The following is a 22,508-nucleotide window of genomic DNA, read 5'->3' as shown; positions in this document are numbered from 1 at the left end:
ATTGTTATCATATCAGTTATGATGATCTGTGACCAGTAATCTTTTTTATATTTGCCCTAAAATGATGTGCAGAAAAATCAGGGCTCTTTGATATTACTATTGTAATTGTTTTGAGGCACCATGAGCCACACCTGGAGAAGACAGAAAATAACAATAAATGTTCTCTGTGTTCTGACTGCTCCACTGACAGGCAGTTCCTCCATCTCTCTCTTCTCAATTCTTCCTCGTCTGTGAAATGCAACAATATTATAATTAGGCCAATTAACTTCAATTAATTAATTAACTTCAATTTAATTGAAGTTAATTGGCCTAATTAATTCAAGTATTCAAATGAAAGGAAGAGTTCTGCATTTCTCACTTTAAATCCAAAGCTAGAAATGACTACACTTAGTGAAGAAGGCATGCAGAAAGCTAAGATGGGACAAAAGCTAGGTTTCTTGTGCCAAACAGCCAAGTTGTGAATTCAAAGGAAAAGTTCTTGAAGAAAATTAAAATGCTACTCCAGTGAACATGCAAATGAGAAGAAAGCCAAACTGCCTTATTGCTGACATGGAGAAAGTTTTGTGGTCTGGATAGGAGATCTAGCCAGCCACAGTATCCTCATAAGCCAAAGCCTAATCCAGAGCAAGGCCCTAACTCTCTTCAATTCTCTGAAGGCTATGAGAGGTGAGGAAGTTGCAGAAGAAAAGTTTGAATCTTTTCTTCTGCAGAGGTTGATTCATGTACTTCAAGGAAATAATCCATCTCCATAATACAGAAGTGTAAGGTGAAGCAGCAAGTGCTAATGCAGAAGCTCTAGAAAGTTATTCGGAAAATATAGCTAAGATGATGGATAAAGGTGGTTACACCAAATAGATTTTTAATGTGGACCAAACAGCCTTCTACTGGAACAAGATGCCATCTGGTACATTCATAGCTAAAGAGGAGAAGTCAATGGCTGACTTCAAACCTTCAAAAGGCAGGTTGCCTCTCTTGTTAGGGGCTAATACAGATAGTGAGTTGAAGTTTAGGCCAATGCTCCTTTTCCAGTTTATGAATCCTGGGGCTCCTAAGAATTATGCTAAATCTACTCTGCCTGTGCTCTATAAATGGAACAAAAACACCTGGATAACAGCACATTTGTTGACAGCATGGTTTACTGACCATCTTAAGCCCACTCTTAAGATCTGCTGGTAAAAAAAAAAAGATTTCTTTCAAAATATTACTGCTCATTGGCAATGCGTCTGGTCACCCAGGAGCTCTGATGGAGATGTACAATGTGATTAATATTTTCATGCCTGTGAATATAATTTCCATTCTGCAGCTCATGGGTCAAAAAGTAATTTAGACTTTCAAGTCTTATTATTTAGGAAATATATTTTGAAACGCTACAGCTGTAATAGATAGTGATCCCTCTGATGGAATGAGAGGAATCAAAGTAAATTAAAAACTTTTGAAAAAAGTCACCACTATAGATGCCATTAAAACATTGGTGATTTATGGGAGGATGCCAAATATTAACATTAACAGGAGTTTAGAAGAAATTTATTCCAACCCTCATAAATGACTTTGAGGGGTTCAAGACATCAGTGGAAGAAGTCACTGCAGATGTGGTAGAAATAGCAAAATAAATAGAACTAGATGTGGAGCCTGAAGATGTGACTAAATTGCTGCAATCTCATGACATTTGTACAGATAAGGAGTTCCTTACTAAGGATAAGCAGGAAAAGTGATTTTTCATATGGAATCTACTCCTGGTGAACATGCTGTAAACATTGTTGAAATGACAACAAAGGATTGACTCTTTTATAAACTTATTCAGTAAAGCAGAATCAGAATTTAACAGGATTTACTCCAATTTTGAAGAAAGTTCTACTGTGAAAAATAGTTCTACTGGTAAAATGTTACCAAAGAGCACTGCATGCTACAGAGAAATTCTTCATGAAAGCAAAAGTCAATCCCTGAAGAAAACTTCATGGTTATCTTTTTAAGAAATTGCCATTGCCACCCCAACATTCAGCAACCACCACCCTGATCATTCAGCAACCATCAACACTGAGGTAAGACCCTCCACCAACCAGAAGACTAGGACTCAATGAAAGCTTAGATAATTATTAGCATTTTCTAATAATACAGTATTTTTAAGTAAGGTATGTACTTTTTTTAGACATAATGCTATTGCTCATGTAATAGATTACATAGAGTGTAAAAATAACTTTCATATTTACTAGGAAACCAAAAATTCCATGTGACTCACTTTATTGCTATATTCACTTTATTGTAGTGATCTGGAACGGAACCTGCAATACCTCCGAGGTATACCTGTACATGCCATTCAGCTAAAGAGAGTGTAGTATCTTAAATAAGCAAAAACAACATAAGACAGAAAGAAAATACAAAAGTGGAAATTAGTCACTATTATTTGTGGAAGAGAAGAAACAGTTCTCAGAGGAAAGATAAAATTATAGGAAAAAATTGCAAACTGAAAGATTTTAAACTTCCAAATTACTACTGTTTTCTTTAAGATAACAGTTGTCTAATCATTTCCTGTAATTTAGTTTGGTCAAACATTAAATCATCTCAGTATTATATTCTAAGAAATTTTGTTTTGGTTACATAATTTTCAGAGAAGTTATTTTCAAGAAAATCTGAAATACACCATAAGTGAAGATAATTAGAACAGGGAAAAGCAGATATAGTAGGTTACCAGGTTTTTACAGAATAAGTCAAATGAACTGTTGGTTGCACAAAGTTGATAATTTGTATTTGCTTAGCATAACTTTTTAGCAAAACTCCTCCAGGCTGTGTCGAGCTTGAACAGTATATAAAATTTTCAGCTGACACCCAATTGCACAATACGACAGACATGAGTGCAATAATAAAATGTATGAAAATGTCTGGTCTCGCCTTTTTATACCTAGAATGTGTGTTTTAGAAAACCAACAAAACAAAAGAATTATAATCAAACCTCTGGCACTGCTGTAGTTTTCTATGGTATTACTGACTTCTTCAGTGATACTGTGAGAATAAATAAAGTAACGTATCTAAAGAACCTAAACTAATACAATGTAGTCATAACTGTAGTTCTGGAGTTAACTCTTTTCTTATGTTGCAAAAAACATGTAAAGGCATTGTTACACCTGGACACATGTGTGAGGTTTCTAAAAGAATATGATGGTTAACACTGAGTGTCAACTTGATTGGATTGAAGGATACAAAGTATTGATCCTGGGTGTGTCCGTGAGAATACTGCCAAAGGAGATTAACACTTGAATCAGTGGGCTGGGAAAGGCAGACACACCCGTAATCTGGGTGGGCACCATCTAATCAACTGCCAGCAAGATTGGAATATAAGCAGGCAGAAAAATGTTTAAAGGGAGATTGGCTTAGCCTCCCAGCCTACATCTTTCACCTGTGCTGGATGCTTCCTGCCCTCGAAACTTGGACTCCAGGTTCTTCAGTTTTGAAATTCAGACTGGCTGTCCTTGCTCCTCAGCTTGCAGACAGCCTATTGCGGGACCTTGTGATGGTGTGAGTTAATATTTAATGAACTTCCCTTTATATTTATATCTAGTCCTTCAGTTTTGTCCCTCTAGAGAAACCCGACTCAATGAATATCAGCAGCACCCATATTCTCCACCTGAGTTCTGAGCCATTTGAAAAACAGGTGTAGCTGTCAAACAGTTAGAGATAAATATTTCAGCTTTATTATGGGTAAAGTCATTTGGAGAATAGCTTAGAACTGCATGCCTGAAGTCTCAACCAGTTTAGCAGCTGTGAACAGCTAGACGACCACCGTAGGCCCAGAGGCAGAGCCTACTGACAGAATCTCTCCTTGACCAAATTTGAGTCAGGTGCCTCTGAGCTCTCTTTCTAGTAAATCTTGACCTTGGCCTCTGTTCTTGCTGAGCCTGCATATCCCAGCTTTATCATGAATCTTGCTAAATTAGTTTAGAAAGAATTTCCCACCCTTGATATCTGATCATCCTTGATAGCTGATTAAATTCCTCATCTCCTACCAGCTAGGTGGATACCTCATCATCGTGGTCTGCCTTCAGCAAGAACCATGTTAGTTTAGCAAGAATTCCCCCTCCCCTTGATGTCTGCTCTTAGGAATTTTTCATCCACAGCCCCCCCACCTCCTTTCTCCTAACCTGCTCCTTATCTATAAAACTCCATTTACTGTTGTATTTAAAATTGAGCTGGATCTTCCTTCCCTATTACAATAGTCTGGATACTTACCCCCATAGCTCTGAATAGTCTTCCTTACCGTTTTAACAAGTGTCAGAATAATTATTTAACACTGCTCCATTCAGTTTACAGCATGGCAGAGAAAGAAGATGAGAATAAACTTTCTCTGCAGTCAGGCAGAACCCCAAAAAAGAATGAGGAGCAGTCAAACTGTGTATGCCATGTCTAATTCTGGCTCCCAAACTCCCTGAGCAGGAAAAAGTATAAGAGAACAGAAAGTTGTTAATTTAACTAAATATATTCACATCACTATGCACAATGAAGTTCTTAAATATGCTTTCCCCTATCCTGTCCTTAATGTTAATCAGGACAGATAGTAAAAGTGTAACTTCTAATTCAGGTCTTCCAAAGAATTATCATGTGCCCACCACTAAAAAGAGTGAAAAACAAATGTAAAACATAATCCTTACCAGGAAGGAAATTATCAAACAATTACCATTAATTAAACAATAATTAGTTAACGTAAAATTAGCTTAGTGACCACCTACTCTGTGCTGAGAACAACACTTTAAGAGGATTCAGAAGTGTGAGAATTGGTCCCTGGTATCAAAAAGCTTAAGCTCTAAAATTTGACATTCGTATGTCTAGAATGCCGATATCCAGGAGCCTCAGTCTTCAGTAATAACACCAAGGATCTGAAAACAACTAAAATCAGATTTCAGGTGACAGATAACAGTTACATAGGTCAAGAAATTCTGTGCCTCCTGGTTACATACATTTTAATTATGTCTTTGTCTCCAAACTGCCTCCTTCACTCATGCCCTGAAAAAAGTTATCATTGATCTCTATCTTCTCACCCACATAGCAAATCCTCAGCAAATTCTGTTGCTGAGACCTCCAAAGTCAAACCTGATTCTGTCCACTTCTCACCACCTCCACTGTCACCAATAATACGTGGAGCCACTGCCTGGACCTCATAATCAGCCTACCGACCGTTCGGGGAATTTCTGCCTTACCTGTTCAACTCACAGCTGGAAATCTTCTTAAAACATATTTAAAATCTCCCTGCTCTCCTGCTTAAACCTATTTCCAACTGTACTAGGAAAAATACATATCCATAACATAGCCAAAAAGGCCAAGCAGTATCTGACCCCACCAGCCGCACATTGCTCTGTCATTATACTCCTGCAACACTGGCTTCTCTTCAATTCCTACAAGCACCACGCTCTTTTGCAACCTGGGGCTTTAACATGTGATATTCCCTTGGTCTGGGATGTTCCTCCCTTGTTCCTCATCTGGCTAAGATTTACCTGCTCTTTGGGTTTCAGCTTAAATATCCCTTCTCTGTAGAGGGCTTCCTTGACACACCAGTCTAAATCAGTTACCTTTGTTTTACTTCATCATAAAATCCCTGTAATTTTCCTTCTCTGTGCCTTCTTTAATTTAGACTTCTATTTATGTGCTTTTTGTTTTATGTATACTCTATAAGCACTATAAGATCCAGCAATATCTGCATTACTACTGTCTAGTAACTAGCATAATACTGGAATACAGTGATCGATAATCACCCAATGAACAAATGATTGAATCTTCTTAGAAGCAGAAGCTTGAATGAGAAATAAGAGATCCTTCTGATGTTTATGCCATGAATAGCAATAACTGACGGTAGTTTTGGGGCTAATTGTATCAGGACAAAACAATAGTTACATGTGTATGATCATAAGTCACCAAGAAAAGCCCCAGTTGTTTTGATATAGACATTTACTTAAGTAGGGAAGTAACACCTTTTGTAAAAATTAACATTTTCTTAAAAAGTCCTATCAAAAATTTATTTCAGTTATTTTATAAAGCTAACTATTAATCCTGGATTAATGAGATATTATTGAGAATGTTAACACTTCTATACACAAAGCAATCCTATGATAAAATGTGTTACAAAAATTATGGTTCAGTGGAAACAAGAAAGGAAAAAAATATCATTTTGAAAGAGATTTACTTAGGGAAAAATTTTGTATAGAATCTGTATAGGCAGAGAGATCCTAAGGCGTGGATTCTAGACAGAAGAGAAACAGAAAATTCAGAAATGGGTATTAACGTGCTTAGGTGGAAAAGATGGAAATCTGCATTAAATAGAGCAAAGGGTCTACATTACAGCAATAAGGTTGGATAGATAGATTTGGGCCAGACTATTTGTAAGTACAGAGGTGGAAGAAATAAATGTCCTAATCTTGGTGCTTTAAGATATAGGATTATGCATTTCATTGTAATGGGAAACCCAATAACCTCAATTTGAACATAAACTATTTCTCACTCCCTGACTTACCTCTCCTACTGAGATAACTTATCTTTAGGGAATACTGCCTTTCCTGATACAAAATGCCTGATGTCATAATAAACTCAAATTGAATAATTATGGTTTTGTAAGGCTTTTTTCCCTCACAAAATCATAATTTAAAATTACTGTCAAACACCTCAGTAAATATAGGCGATAAGACTGTATGCACACACTACAGAAGTCATCCTGGTTCTAAATTCTACTATTGATTTAGCTATTAATAAGGCTGGCTTCAGTCAGACTGCTGGCCAGAACAACCCCAGTGGGAGATAACCTACCTATTACAACAAAGGGCTTTAAATAGGTTCTTAGCCCAGCCCTTTGCTTCTGTGAGTCTGAGGAACATAAATAAATAAAATTTCTTTCCAGACAAAAGTTGAGAGATTGCTTTACTTTAAAAAAAATCCAAAGTAACTTGTCTAAGATAGTTTATTAAATAACTGTTTAGTGGTAATATGGAGCAGGATAATGTTCATACAAATCAATAGAATTATTGATGGCTTTGATATGTCTATTTATAACATTTACAAAACTAGAAAATTAGAGATAATGCATTGAACATTAGGATGAAGATTCAATAAAGGATTAAACTTGAACAAAGGGTTAAGTATGAACTTTTAATGGAGCTGTGTTAAGACTATATACAGTTTCAAAAAATGATTATATAAATCCTTGATATGCTTCAAGATAGAATCACATTCAAAAAGTGTTCACTTGGCTGAAATTATAACCTACCACTAGTAAGATTTCATTTAACATAACTTCCTTATATTTTAATAGTGCTGTGCATTTTTCAGAGGTCTTTATTATCGTTAGCAACAAGCCAGTGAAATGTGGCAGCAGCAAACATTTCTTGAGCTCCTATGTGGCTGGTGCTTTATCTTGTTCAACACTCAGACCAAATTTCTGTGAGACAGGTGCTACTATTATACCTGCTTTACAGATCAGGAAACAAGTTTTTAGAATAACTTGCTCAAGGAGCTTGTTTTATTCATTTGAGTTTTCCCAGTGCTGAGCACACTGTAAAACAGAGAGAAAACTCTGAAAATTATTGTGTGTGAGAGAGTGTGTGCTTTAGTTTAAAGAAAGGATTTTCCAACAAAACAAGGGAAAGAAAAATAAGTAGTCAATCACAGGACTATGAAAGAGAAAAAAACTGCAACCATTTCTCACCCAAAAATCTACTGTCCTATCATTTAAAAGTAAATATTAAGTACATTGATTTTAAATTATCTTAAATGTCTTCCTCAAAATTTAATTAAAAGCAAGATTACAGAAAATGTTAACTAAATTAAGAAAAGTAAAGAAGTTTCAAATAAATAATTAGAAGAACTATAACTATATATCTTCCATCTCGAGGGATTATTAACACCTCAGGAATACTTTTCTGTTTCAGTGAATAAAAATATATGTAATTAGTTTACTATTCATTCATTTATACCTTTCCTTGTTTCAAAAGACATTTGAGAGGTTTACAGAATTTCATGCAATTTATGATGAAATATGTAATGAAATCAAGGGGAAATAAAGAACAGCTGGGTGGAAAAGGCTATAATCAAGCCCAAGAAAAAAATTAGTAAACAAGATACCTGCTGGGAGATCCAGCACAGTGAGAGAAAAAATGCTTCTTTGAGTTTTCTAATACTCTACAGAGACACAGACTGTCAGCTTTTTGGTTTGCCATGTCATACAGTAAAGCAAACAACTCACTTGGGAGAAATACACAATGTGAGGTATGAAGAAGAGAAAAAAAGATTATCCTATATAATGTTACAAGTGTGTGACGTTCTCCACTTAGAGTAAGCAAGATGAAAAGTTTCAGCAATGTAGGCAGGGAGTTTCATTCTAATGTGCAATTGAGCATTAAAAATGTCAATTGGCACAGCTATTTCCTGACCTGTCTTTTAAAAGGGAATATTTTAGAGCACATTCCATAAAAATTAATAACATGCATATTTTTACATAGTCATGCATATATGTGATTTCTCTTAAGAGAATTTTTATTTTATTATTGTCAAAGGTAAGTTTGGATCTGTAGGGAGATGGTTAGACAATATATTAATAGTAGTTATAACAAAGCCACCCAATTTAATCCATCAAGTGTTCTGTCCTATTTATTTTCAAAATGTAGTTTTCTGTGTAGCCTCTCCATCACGCTCTCTTCAATTCCTCAGAAGCAACTGTCTTCAACTTCGCTACTTGTTTCTTTTGGTGCTTAACTGTATAATTAAAAACACACACACAAAAAAAAAGTTGATGTAGTTATTTATTGATTTTTTTTTCCACTTTAGGCATTTTCTATTGACTTTGCCAAAAAAGTAAAGATTTAGAATTCTTTCATCTCACATATAAATATCCTTTTTCCCACCTCATCTTTACAATATAATGTCATAATTTATTTACATTAACATGTAGTGTTAATTTAACATAGTTTATAATTACAGAAACACTCTTCACAGTGGAACTATGTAATATAATTAGATTTCCTTTCTTATACCAATTTTTGTTTCCCCTGGAGTTTCATTTATTTTTCATTCACAAAGCGCTGTTGAACCCCAGCACTTTCCTTGCTTCCTGGAATGTATCAGTAAACAAAGCAAATTAAAATTCACACTGTTATGGAGCTTACATGCTGCTAGAAAAAGACAAAGGTGACAACAAATCTAATATTAATAAGCGTTATAAATAAACTATGTACTGTATTAGGTGACAAGTGCCATGGAGAAAAGGAAATTAGGAGTGATAGTGAGATGTAAAGTTTTAAGTATATGAACATGTACATTCATATAAAGATTCCATTTCCTAGCTCTGTCTGCTGAGGAGGTCTAGAAGCCAAGACAACCCAATTGCAATTAGCATACTTAGCACCTAGATACCGCTTTCTTAATACCTGTCATGAAACTTACATACAGTTCTTTGAAAGCCCCTACTCTGGGACCTGATAGGTTGCAAGTGGACATAGAGTAGTCTTATTTTTATTATGTTCTTCTTTCTGTTGTTGCTGTAGTTATCCTTTTAAGACAAATGAATAGGATAGTGTTCATGGTTCTCATTCTCTCTACCATTCTTCATTGAAAGGAATAGGACATCTTGAAGAAATAGCTGATTGCAAGACTGAGGCAAGGAAAGTACAAAATGAAGCCAGGAACATTTTGTTATGCCAAAAATTTTGGAAGGGTTCAAAAAATGGTGGGGATAGGACACAAAAGCCAGCTTAAAGTCGTTCCCACTGGCCAAATTGGTGACAAGATGAGCATCAATATAGATAAAGATAGTAGATAGAGCCAGAATCCATGCATCCACACTGCTAAAAAGAACGATAGGAATAGGGGCTCTTTCTTCCAATAGAATGCTTACTAATAAATAGCAACAGAATGATATCATTTGAAAAATTACCGTTTGGCAACCATTATAACCGTTAGTTTAGGCAAGAATTAGCAAGGGATGCTAAAACTAGAGGATAAAATCTAAGTGAATAGCAGAATATTTACATAGTGTCAAAGTATCTCCTCCCAGGATACATATTAATTGCAAAGGATAACATAGTAACTTCACAGGGGAAAAACCCGGCAGACACCATCTTGATCAAGTTTAATATGTTTGATAATGAGATTAATTGATAGCATGTGCTTCCTGATATAATGCACTAAGAAGAATTCAGCATCACATCTATAATATTCCTGCCAAACATTCATAAATTAAATTTAATCCTGAGAAAGCATCAGACAAACCCAAACTGAGAAATATTCTACTGAATAAATGGCCTTGCTCTTCAAGAGTGTCAATGTCATGAAAGACAAAGATTTAGGAAGGTTCAAATTAAAGGAGATTTAAGATATGTGATAACCAATTATAATACATGACATTAGATTTACTTTGTCTAGACAGACATTATTGTATAAAGTCTGAATGAAGTTTATATAAAGACAAATTTGAAAAAAATCTCATAGATTATATAACATAATATGTATTTTACTACATAAATAATCATACGATACTAATGCTAATCTCTTAATATTATAGTTGCACTGTGGTTATATAATATAATTTTTTTCTTTTGGAAATACATATTAAAATATTTAGAGGTAAAGAGTCATCAACTTTGAAACTTACTGTTAAATGGTCTGGAAAATAAATATATATATAGCAGCAATTATAGCACATATAATAATTAAAAGGACTCACCATACTCCACAGTGTACTCCCGTAAGACATTTAAAAGAGTAAAGAATGTGGTACAGCAGGAAAAGCACAGACCAACATCAGAGCAACCTGAGACTTCCAACTGTGGTTCCCAGGGTTTTTTCTCAGAATGGCAGAACACATTTCATCTTCAGATCATGAATCACCAAGACTGCGTGAGGCATCTTGTCAGTGGTGCCACAGTCCCACCTGAGCAAGAGTTTTAATATCACACTGATCACACAGCCAAAAGCAATTTGCATGATCAGCCTCAATAACAAAACTCAGGTGCAAACAATCAATCTGTACATTTTCTGAAACAAATTCTGATAAACTGCTAAGGTTGTTCCTGATGTTTTTCAGACCCTAGGACAGATCTGTATCAATCACTAGTTAGCACATTTCATTCGGGTCTGGCCAGTGGTTGGCACTATGGCTCTCAGGGTCTTGAAGTTAAGCACAGGGATGCAACAGGACAACTGAAATTAGACCTATACTTACATAGTCCAAGTCCCTGACCCTTGGTCAGTTTTCTAAATTCCCAAACACATAGCATTATTCTTTTTGCATCTTTCAACATTTACAGAAAAAAGAAATAGAAAGATACATACCAAAACACTAATCATTTGTATCTGCTGTTGAGGAGTAGTCATTGCTTTACAGAGTCATTTGAGTTTACCAAATACTCCACCACAGGCATTCAAAATCATGTACAAATTTGACATCTCCTTTACCTCCGTCCACTACTAAATATGAACTTTCCAAAAGTTATCAATATAAACAAACTTAATGTAACAGTTGACTGATGATTAACAAAATCCGTTCTTTTTCTAACCAATCAACTTTCATCAGAAGAACAGCTCATTAGAGTTTTTTCATTCTCCCAATAAATCTGAACACTGATATCAGCATATCGCAGGTTTGTTAAAATCAAATTTACCTTACCACTTATACCGGCACACCAAAATTCAGTTACATGATGAGTTATCCTAAGATTCTAACAAAATTAATCAGAATTTCAATAGAATTTTCTAACTTTCCTACAAAAATAATCTTTGTACAGATGTTGTCATGGGCTGAACTCTCTAGATAAAATATATAGATAGATATAGATGATAGAGATACAGATTGGGAGACACAATAAATTGTATAAGTATGAAAGTAGGATAAATTTATATATATATAAAAATATATATAAATATATTTATAAACATTATAAATAAACTATGTACTATATTAGGTGATAAGTGCCATGGAGAAAAGATGTGTGTACACTTGTCCCTTCCATGGGTACCAAATTCATGGATGCTCACATCCTTGAAATAAAATGATGTAGCATTTCATATACACCTATGCACATGCTCTATATATTTTAAATCATTTCTAGATTATTTATCATACCTAATACAATGTAAATTCTATGTAAATAATTGTTACATTGTATTGTTATGCATATTCCCTGTTTAGGGAATAATGTTGAGAAAAAAAAGTCTGTGTGTGTTCAGTACAGATGCATTATTTTCAAATATTTCCTATCTGTAGTTGATTAAACCCATGAATGTGGAACTCATAAATACTGACTGCTGATTCTCTCTCTATCTGTGTGTGTGTGTGTGTGTGTGTGTGTGTGTGTGTGTGTGTCCCCTATTGGTCTGACTTCTCTGAAGAAGCTTGACTAATAGATGTGGTTTTTGTTGGTACATGGGATCTTGCAAGTTAGAGAGACACCCATATAAATTACATTATTCATTTATAAATTCCAATTTACTAGAGAGATCATAAATCTCCCACAAATTTATTCCTTGGCTTCTACTGCCAAAATTTTGGCCAATTTCCTTGAGCTACCTAATAGCCCCTCTGGTCTGGAGTCAGCCTGCACACTTTTCCCCATTTATACCCCCTAGCAAACTGCCTGACTATCTTTTGAGTTTGTTTTAACTATTTTTCTAAAGCTGGGTTATCAGTCCAGGCCAAATGCCATCCTTTTCCTTTCTTTCCAAAATAGCACCATTTCAATATTCAATATCGCAAATAAATCTTTTTTCTCAACACCGCTCTCTTCATTAAAGGTAAATGTGTCTTGCTCTAGGACATGGATCTGTACCAATTTCTCCTAATCCTCTTTTAGATTTTTTTTTTTACCAATGTTTATTGTTTCATCAAATGTGTCATCGTCATTGAGCACTTAGCATTAGAGTATAATTTAATTACATAAATTTCCGTTTTCATTTTCCCAATAAATCTGAACACTGATGTTAGTGTCCCAAGACAGTGTCACATAGTTAATTGTCATCCCCAAATATACTCCAGTTTGAACATGCCATAGGGTTTCTCATACCCTTGGTATCAGGGTATCCGCAGTATGTAGGCAACCTCACCATGTCATTCCTAAACAGTGATTTCAGTTTTTCATCTGTTGTTTACTTTGGCCATTGGTCTCCACTTATAGAACCATGTCTGTAAACACGAGGAAACGAGAGAATGTTTTACGTCCACTCATTCCAGGCACTTTTCAACAGACCGTCACTTAGGTTAATAGTTACACAGTGGCTCTGTTATACAACAAGGTGTTTTGTGTGCACAAAGGAGCAACAATTCCTATGTTACCTTCTAGTAGGAGTTCTCTGTACTGCACATAACGTATCTAATGGAAACAAAAGACAAAGTAAAATAGAATTATCCCAAGTGCTCATCCACAAGGCCTTAAGGTTATCAAGATATGTCACACAGTCAACTCTATATTGAATGCTAGAACCCATCCTTGACCTTTAGCTTCAAATAAAGGAGTATATTTTTTCAAGCAAATAGATTCCTTCCTCCAGGATTCAGGGCTGGCTTCAAGAGCTTGTGACCTGTGCAGTCGTACACTGCCTCGTGCTTACAAGAGACATATTTGGTTTAATGCTTGACTGACTTGAAACGCTTTATCATTTCTGAACACCCTGCATTTTTATTTGCACTGGGCTCTGCAAATTTTGTAGCCAGTCCCATGTTCATGTGTAAATACAGCTTTCAGATAATACCATTCCCTTGATCTCAGCATCTCACAATAAAGCAAGGTAATGTTAGCTTTCCCTTTTAACATTATCTATTTATTTGCTCTCTTTGCATCAGCAGTTACTTCACCTTCTTTCCATTTGTCATTAATTTTAATTCAAACCCTTTGCCATGGAAAATAAACACCAGATTCAGCAAGAGGAATGACTCACGACACAGGTACCACTTCATCCTTCCTCTGGAATAAGATTGGAAAAGCACATTTTTTTATTCACTGTGTGAGGAAAAGGCAGACACCATTAATTCCATTAATTCTGACTTAGGTGAGAAATAAATACCCCTCCCACCATTTCTCTATAGATTTGACAGTTATATTTTGAAATAGTATCATAGTGTCATGCTTGGCAATTGAACATTTCTCTGGAACTCACAGATGAAATACAGGTCCCAGCACTATATAATCAGGCAGAGAACAAGAAAAAAAAGTAAAAAGGAAGTTTGCATAAGGTCTTATATATGTTTTTCCTTTATTTCTTCTAAAAAGAGAATGGGATACATGTGCACAACGTTCAGGTCTGTTACACAGGTAGGCTGCACCTATTGACCCAACCTCTAAGTTCTCTCCACTCACCCACCGTCCGTCAACAGGCCCTGGTGTGTGCTGTTCCACTCTCTGTGTCCATGTGTTCTCGTTGTTCAACTCCTACTTATTAGTAAGAACATGCAGTGTTGGTTTTATGTTCCTGTATTAGTTTGCTGAGAATGATGGCTTCCACCTTCATCCATGTCCCTGCAAACGACATGATCTCATTCCTTTTTATGGCTGCATAATATTTCGTGGTGTATGTGTGCTGCATTTTCTTAATCCAGTCTATCAATGATGGGTATTTGGGTTTGTTACATGTCTTTGCTCTTGTAAAGAGTGCTGCAATAAACATATTTTTGCATGTGTCTTTATAGTAGAATGATTTATATTCCTTTGGGTATACACCCAGTAATGGGATTGTTGGGTCAAATGGTATTTCTGGTTCTAGATCCTTGAGGAATTGCCATACTGTCTTCCACAGTGTTTGAACTAATTTACACTTCAACGAACAGTGTCAAATTGTTTTTATTTCTTCACAGCTTCACCAGCGTATATCATTTCCTGACTTTTCAATGATTGCCATTCTGACTGACATGACACAGTATCTCATTGTGGTTTTCATTTACATTTCTCTGACGATCTGGGATGTTGAGCTTTTTTCCATATGTTAGTTGGCCACATAAATGTTTCTTGAGAGTTTTTAACATGAAGGGATGTTGAATTTTATCAAGTAAGGTTTTATATTAACCCCCACTCCCTCCTTTCTGTCATCTCAACAATCTATCCAGTGGTGATCCTCTTTTGCTTTCATGTATATTCAGTGTAATGTGCATCATTTACTCTTGCAAGCCATTCATTCATTCTCTTATCATGCCCCAGTTTAGTTAATAGATATTTTAATTGTCCATTTTCATTTTACTTAGTCTACTACTCTACAGATATGGTAGACAACAGTCTATTGTAAATGATTTTTTTTTTACCTCTCTGTTATAGTTCACCTGAAGTAAAATGGCTACAGTGACTGTAAAAGATCTCAAAAAAAAATAAAAAGAAAAAGAAAGAAAGAAAAAGAAAACCACCAAGAATAACCTTATAACTACCCGACAAGCTCTAACATTCCAGTATAAACTGCAAGATAAACTGGCTGTAAAACACAGACCTAAGTACCTAACCATCCTGGTATACACTTGTCACATATAAACCATTTAAAATTGATAGACATTACAGTTTTTGTTTAGAATAATTGATCTGCTTCCTTCATCAGAAAAATATTCATGGCTTTCAGAAATCTTAGTAATCATTATAATTCAAAGTTAGGGTCCCACTGATGTCACACATGTCTGGCTATTTCCAACTTAAGAAATTTAACAAATAATGCTATACTATTCCTAAGCTAAATATTATTTATCAAAGTTTATTGTATAATTTTAACATGAGAGTATTGTAATGCATAAATTACAAGATAATAACCTTGCTTTTAACCACTTTTTTTCTCTGTATCAATACATTATTGGCTGGTGGAATAACACTTCCTGAAAAGGAAGCTGAATTGCAGAAAACATATTTAAAATATCACAATTTCTAAAATGTTAAAATCATTAGTGACAACACTTTTACTTAGATGGTGTAAAATGCCAATGTAAATGAATACCACTTTACCACCAAAAAAAAAAAACTTTACATTCATGTATGAAACATATTAGTCTGTAATCCAATTCTGGTTTAGGGATTGGGACACCAGAAATAGGAATTTATAGTCTATCACCTGTAGAAAATTACAGGTTTTTTGATAAATCAAAAATGTAAAATAAACAAGCATTCACAATGCAGGGGTCACCACATCTTTAAAAAAAAATAGAAAATAAGAAAAATCATTTTTGACCTCAAAAATCAACACAATCTATCAAAATAGAGATTTGGAAACTCTGCTTAAAGAACTAGACTGAATGTCAAGCCAGTAAATTTAGACTATCAGCTGTTTAAAATACACTACAAGCAGAAAGAATATGCCAATAAGACGGCCATTTAAATATACAGAGAAAAAGAGAGTAATATACAAGGGAAAAGGTCAGTAGTTTTATTCCAACTACCAGAGGAACTACCCAGAGGAAGTATTTTATCAGGTTTACAGGACTATCTACTCTGCCTGAAAGCACATCCCTGTTGCTGAGATAGTTGCTTCCAGTTATTGGAGTTTGATGTCATAAAATATTGAAATTACACAATGGATATAAATCTCCTTGTTCTGATTCCATGCTCATCAAGCATCTCCCTAATAATTTGGTTTTCATTACAGCTTAAATACAGAGAGCAAATGTACTTAACAGACAAATGTGAATGTCAAGTCAGTTTCACAGATATTTCTCATTTTAAGTTGACACAAGGGCCTCTGTGAGGTCTCTCAGTGTGAGTTAGTATCTTTATGTCCAATCGTTCTTATTAACAGAGACATGGTTGAGGCTGTATTCTGAGCCCACACAGCTCAGAGTCCGACTCTGCACTGTGGCAAGGTCACCAGGCAAATAAATGAATACCATCCTGAGGCACTGTATATAGGTGACCTGTTGACCTACCACATGAAAACATCTATTCACCCACATTACATGTGTTCTTAAATCTTCTACAGTGATAAAGGCCATATCATAGATGTGCAGACAGCATACCTAACTCTACCTGGAGCACATTATATGGGATGAAAGAGTAGGAGCTAACCCTTCAGCTGAGGCTTGACTTTGCCCAGTAGCTAAGGGAGGAAAGAGTACTCTAGAAAGAAGAAACTTCCTTTGCAAAGAGCTGACACATGTGAGAAAACTTGGGAAGAGCAGTCTTTGGAAAGTCTGAAATATAGAATATTCTTTGGGGAGAGATAAGAGATGACATTGGAAATGTGGAACATGACAAGACTATGAATTTGTATATTCTCAAATCAATTGTGAAGAATATCGAGTGTCTGCCATGCTCTAGGCTCCATTATAGACCTATCACATATTCAATGAGACATATCACTGAATGGGAGGTTGGACTGTGTAGTATAGTTAATGAAAACTAAAAACATTTAGCCAGAGAATTGATAGGTTTCGTACAAAGACATTTAATACAAATGATAGTGTGCAGAAGAGGGTTTACACAGCAAGCCTAAGACTGCTATTCTCAGAAAGACCTGCTTATAAGATTACGTTTTGGCTTGTGTCTGGGAAATTAGATTTCAAGAAGGTTCTCAGCATTCCCCAACTTATTAAAATGGCTCTGCCTAAACTGTTTATACCAACAATGTGATTGTCCCGAACAGCTGCTCTCCTTTTGCAAACTTGGAATTTTGGTAAATGAAAGACAGAGGTTGTCTGCGTGACCAGTCAACTATAAAAATATTGGGCACTGGGTCTCTAATGAGCTTGCCTGGCAAACAGCATTTCATATATGTTATCTGAATTTAATGCTGAAAAGATTAACCATGTCACATGTGTCTCCACAGGGAAAGGATTCCTGGAATCTTGTATTTGGCTTTCTCTCAGACTTCACTTCATGCACATTATCCCTTTGCAGATTTTGCTTTGTATCTTTTAACTATAATAAATCTTATTTGTGAGTACAACTATATGCTGAGTCCTGCACGTCATTCTAGCAAATCAATGAGCTTGGAGGGTGGTCTTGGGGATCCCAACACAAAAAGATGGGAGGAGATCAGGAATGGATATGTGCAGTAATAGAGGGAGTAGTTGATGATCAGTTGATGGTCAGCCAGAAATCTAAAAGTAAGATTCTGAATTTTCCTCGGTTACTGAATGAACAGTATTATTATTAAGCAACCTATTATAAAAGTTTCGAGAAGAAACAAACTTAGGGAGAAAAATATTTTCATTATAGACCTATTATATTTAATTTAGCTATTAGACATCCATAGAGGGCAACTTAATAGGTAGTAAGAAACATAGGCTTGGACCCTGGGATGGACACACTGTAGCAGTCACTGGCATATAGAAGGGTATCTATTAGATCACTCAAGAAAGCTTTGGGAAGTAAGGAAAAATAACCAAAGATTAAACCAAAGAATTCAGCATTTAAGAGGCAGATGGAAGAAAAGGATTCTACAAAAGAAATAGAATGGTAACAAATTTTAAATAGTATCAAGTACCACAGAAAAGTGAAGTATGAAGACATCTGAGCATCATCCATTGAATTCACCATACTAAAGGTCTCTAAAGACCTAGGAGGGGGTAGCATTACTAGAATGTGTGTGCTGGACCATAGCAGAAGGAGAAACCAGATTAATGAGTGAGTAGGAGAAAAAGAAATAGAGACAAAAAAAATAAGATAATTCCCTAAAGCATGGAGAAAGCATTTTTGTTTTTTGTTTGTTTCTTGTCATTGCTTGCTTACATATGTGAGAGAGACTTAGACATATTTTAAGTTTAAGGAAATAAAGCTAAAATTAATAGGGAAAGGTTGAAGATACAGGAGAGTTGGGAAGGCTTCCAACACATGACTGTATTCTTATAAGTTATCCTAGCTCTTCAGTGATCAACAGAAGACAGTTGAATGGCATACATTGGCAGAGGGGGTCCTGTGTGTGGCACCTGTTAATGTCCTATACATCTTGGCAAGATCAGTGATTATACATATAACAAAAATCAAGTTATATAGATGTGAGCCTTGTCTGGTAAGTCAGCCCATTCCAAGCTCACACAGGAGCAAGTCTATCAATGAAATACATTTATTTCCTTGTTAATCCTCATCCTCTTTGTCCTAAAATTTCCATTGTGCCCATCCACATCAGGTCATTGGTAGCTTCCCTCTTAATAGATTAGCAGAAAAAGCATTTAAAAATCTCCACAGAAATAGGAATAGATGTCCATGAAATGAATCTTTCTCTTTTAGACCTCTTACTTGATATTCCACCCTAAGCTTTTTAGGTGTTGAGTTTCATATCTAAGAACCACTTTTATTTGCCTTACAGGAAAGAGAATTTCTAATTATATTTCTGAAAGTTTAAAGAGATTAATTTAATTAATCTAAATCATAAATCCATGAGTACTATCATCATAAATAAAAGATTTTCCAAAAGAGAATATATTTCACATCTTTTTATCCTTTTTCCAAAATTAAAGTTAAATAAATATATAATAAGATATATTATTTCTCCTTTATAAGATTATATAGATAAATGTTCAAATCAAAAATGTAAACTGTCAGATATTTGGCAGAAAATAAAGTTATAGTAACTATATAATGTTGATCACTCTTCATTTCTGTTAGAATGTGAAATAAAGAGAAGGTACAGGTCAAGAGGACAAACTCAAATTGTAGTAGCCTCAAAAAAAGGTAAAACGCACATACACACACAGGCACACACACACGCAACCCTACCTAGCTGCTATCACTGATATGAGCTCTTACAGGGTACCCTAGTCTGGCTGACAGGGATAAAAAGAAAAAGAAAGAAATTTTTGAAGAGGTACCCTAGAGTCCATGGCAAACTGCCAGTCATTTAAAGGGAACGAAAATAGAATGCTAACAACAGGTAATAGGGAGGATGGCAGATAGGAGGCAAGACTAGCCGGCAGCTCCCACTCAGGCAGACAGAGAAGCATGTGGAGACTGACATCATGAGGTTTTGCTCCAAGAATTACCACAGGAAGATATCAGGAAAGCTGAGAGAATCCACAGAGCCTTTAAAGGAACTGGATTGATGCTGGATCCCTGAGACTCAAAAAAAATGAGAGTCTGCTTGCTTTCTCAGCACGGAGGCTTCTGGTCTGGGGCAACTTCTTAGCCCAGGTCACCAGCTGCCTAAAAATAGACTCAGAGCTGTTGAGGGGCACAGTGAGTGTGAGACCAGCCTCTAGAACTGTGGGCTGCGTGGGAGCAGGGTGAGGCCTGTGACTGTCAGCTTTCCCCCACTTCCCTGATGACCTGTATGACGCAGCAGCAGAGGCAGCCATAATACCCCTGGGAACTACACCTCCATTGGCCTGGGAACCACACCTCCATCCCCCACAACAGTCTAGCAAGCCCTGCCCAAGGAGAGTCTGAACTCAGATACGCTTATCCCTGCCCCCACCTGTTGGTCTTTCTCTACCCTCCCTGGTTGCTGAAGACAAGGGACATAATCTCTTGGGAGTCCCATGGCCCTTCCCACTGCCTGAGAAACCTGATTATTTAACCAGGCAACTCTAGGGCAAGTTTGTATCCCCCTATAGTACCATAGATGATGCACTCTCAAAAGCACCTCCTCCTGGCTGGAGGCCAACCAACACAAAACTAGCACACTAAACAAAAATACAACCAAGGGCCCTCACAGAGTCCACTCTCCCTGCTGCTACCTCCAGCAGAGCAGGTACTGGTATCCACAGCTGAAAGATCTAAAGATGGATCACATCACAGGACTCTGGAGACACTCCTCAGTGCCAGCTCAGAGCCCGGTAGCTCTGCTACGTGGCTAAACCCAAAAGAACAAAAACAATCACTGCAGTTTTGCTCTTAGGAAGGCCCATCCTAGGGGAAAGAGGAGAACACCACATCAAGGGAGCACCCTGTGGGACACAGGATCTGAACAATCGCCCTTGAGTCCCAGATCTTCCCTCTGACACAGTCTACCCAAATGAGAGGGGACCAGAAAAACAATTCTGGTAATATGACAAAACAAAGTAAGGTTCTTTAACAACCCCAAAAGATCACACCAGCTTGCCATAATGGTTCCACACCAAGACAAAATCTGTGAATTGCCAGAAAAAGAATTCAGAAGGTTAATTTTTAAGCTAATCAAGGAGGCATCAAATAAAGGTGAAATCCAACTTAAAGAAATCAAAAACCTGATTCAGGATATGAAAGTGAAATAGATAGCATAAATAAAAAACAATCACAACTTCTGGAAATCAAGGACACACTTAGAGAAATGCAAAATGCACTGGAAAGTCTCAGCAATAGAATCAAACAAGCAGAAGAAAAAATTTCAGAGCTTGAAGCCAAGGCTTTGAAATTTGCCCAATCCATCAAAGACAAAGAAAAAAGAATTTTTAAAAAGTGAACAAAGTCTCCAAGAAGTTTAGGGCTCTGTTAAGTGCCCAAATCTAAGAATAATTAGTGTTCACAGAGAAGAAGAGTAATCTGAAAGTCTGGAAAGCATATTTGATGAAGTAATTGAGGAAAATTTCCCCAGCCTTGCTAGAGATCTAGACATTCAAATACAAGAAGCTCAAAGAACACCTGGGAGACTCATGACAAGAGGATCATCACCTAGGCATATAGTCATCAGGTTATCTAAAGTCAAGATGAAGGAAAGAATCTTAAGAACTGTGAGGCAAAACTATCAGGTAACCTATGAAGGAAAACCTATCAGAGTAGCAGCAGATTTCTCAGCAGAAACCCTATAAGCTAGAAGGAATTGGGTTCCTGTTTTTAGCATCCTTAAAACAATTATCAGACAAGAATTTTGTATCCAGCAAAACTAAGCTTCAAAAATGAAGGAAAGATACAGTCTATTCCAGATAAACAAATGTTGAGAGAATTCATCACTACCAAGCCAGCACTACAAGAACCACTAAAAGGAGCTCTAAATTTTTTAATAAATCCTCAAAATACACCAAAATAGAAACTTCTTAAAGCATAAATCACACAAGACCTATGAAACAAAAACACAATAAATAAATTTTAAAAAGCTATACAGGCAATATATAGCACAATGAATAGAATAGTACCTCACATTCAAATACCAACATTGACTATAAAAGGCCTAAATACTCCACTTAAAAGATATAGAATGGTAGAATGGATAAGAATTCACCAACCAAGTTTCTGCTGTCTTCAGGAGACTCATCTAACACATAAGGACTCACATAAACTTAAGAAAAAGGGGTGGAAAACAATATATCATGCAAATGGACACCAAAAGTGAGCAGAAGTAGCTATTGTTGTAGCATATAAAAAAACTTTAAGGCAACAGCAGTTAAAAAAGACAAAGAGGGACATTATATAATGATAAAAGGAGTAGGCCAAGAGGAAAAGATTAATATCACAATCCTGAATGTATATGCACCTAACACTAGAGCTCCCAAACTTATAAAACAATTACTACTAAACTTAAGAAATGAGACAGATGGCACCACAATAATAGTGAGGGACAGTAATACTCCATTGACAGCACTAGACAGGTCATCAAGAGAGAAAGTCAACAAAGAAATAGTGAATTTAAGCTATACCCCACAACAAATGAACTTAGCAGATATTTACAGAACATTCTAC

The sequence above is a fragment of the Aotus nancymaae genome, unplaced genomic scaffold (assembly GCF_030222135.1).
Source record: "Aotus nancymaae isolate 86718 unplaced genomic scaffold, 86718_ANA_hifiasm-v0.15.2.pri h1tg000103l, whole genome shotgun sequence".
NCBI lineage: Eukaryota > Metazoa > Chordata > Mammalia > Primates > Aotidae > Aotus > Aotus nancymaae.
Note: the sequence above shows the minus strand (reverse complement) of the source record.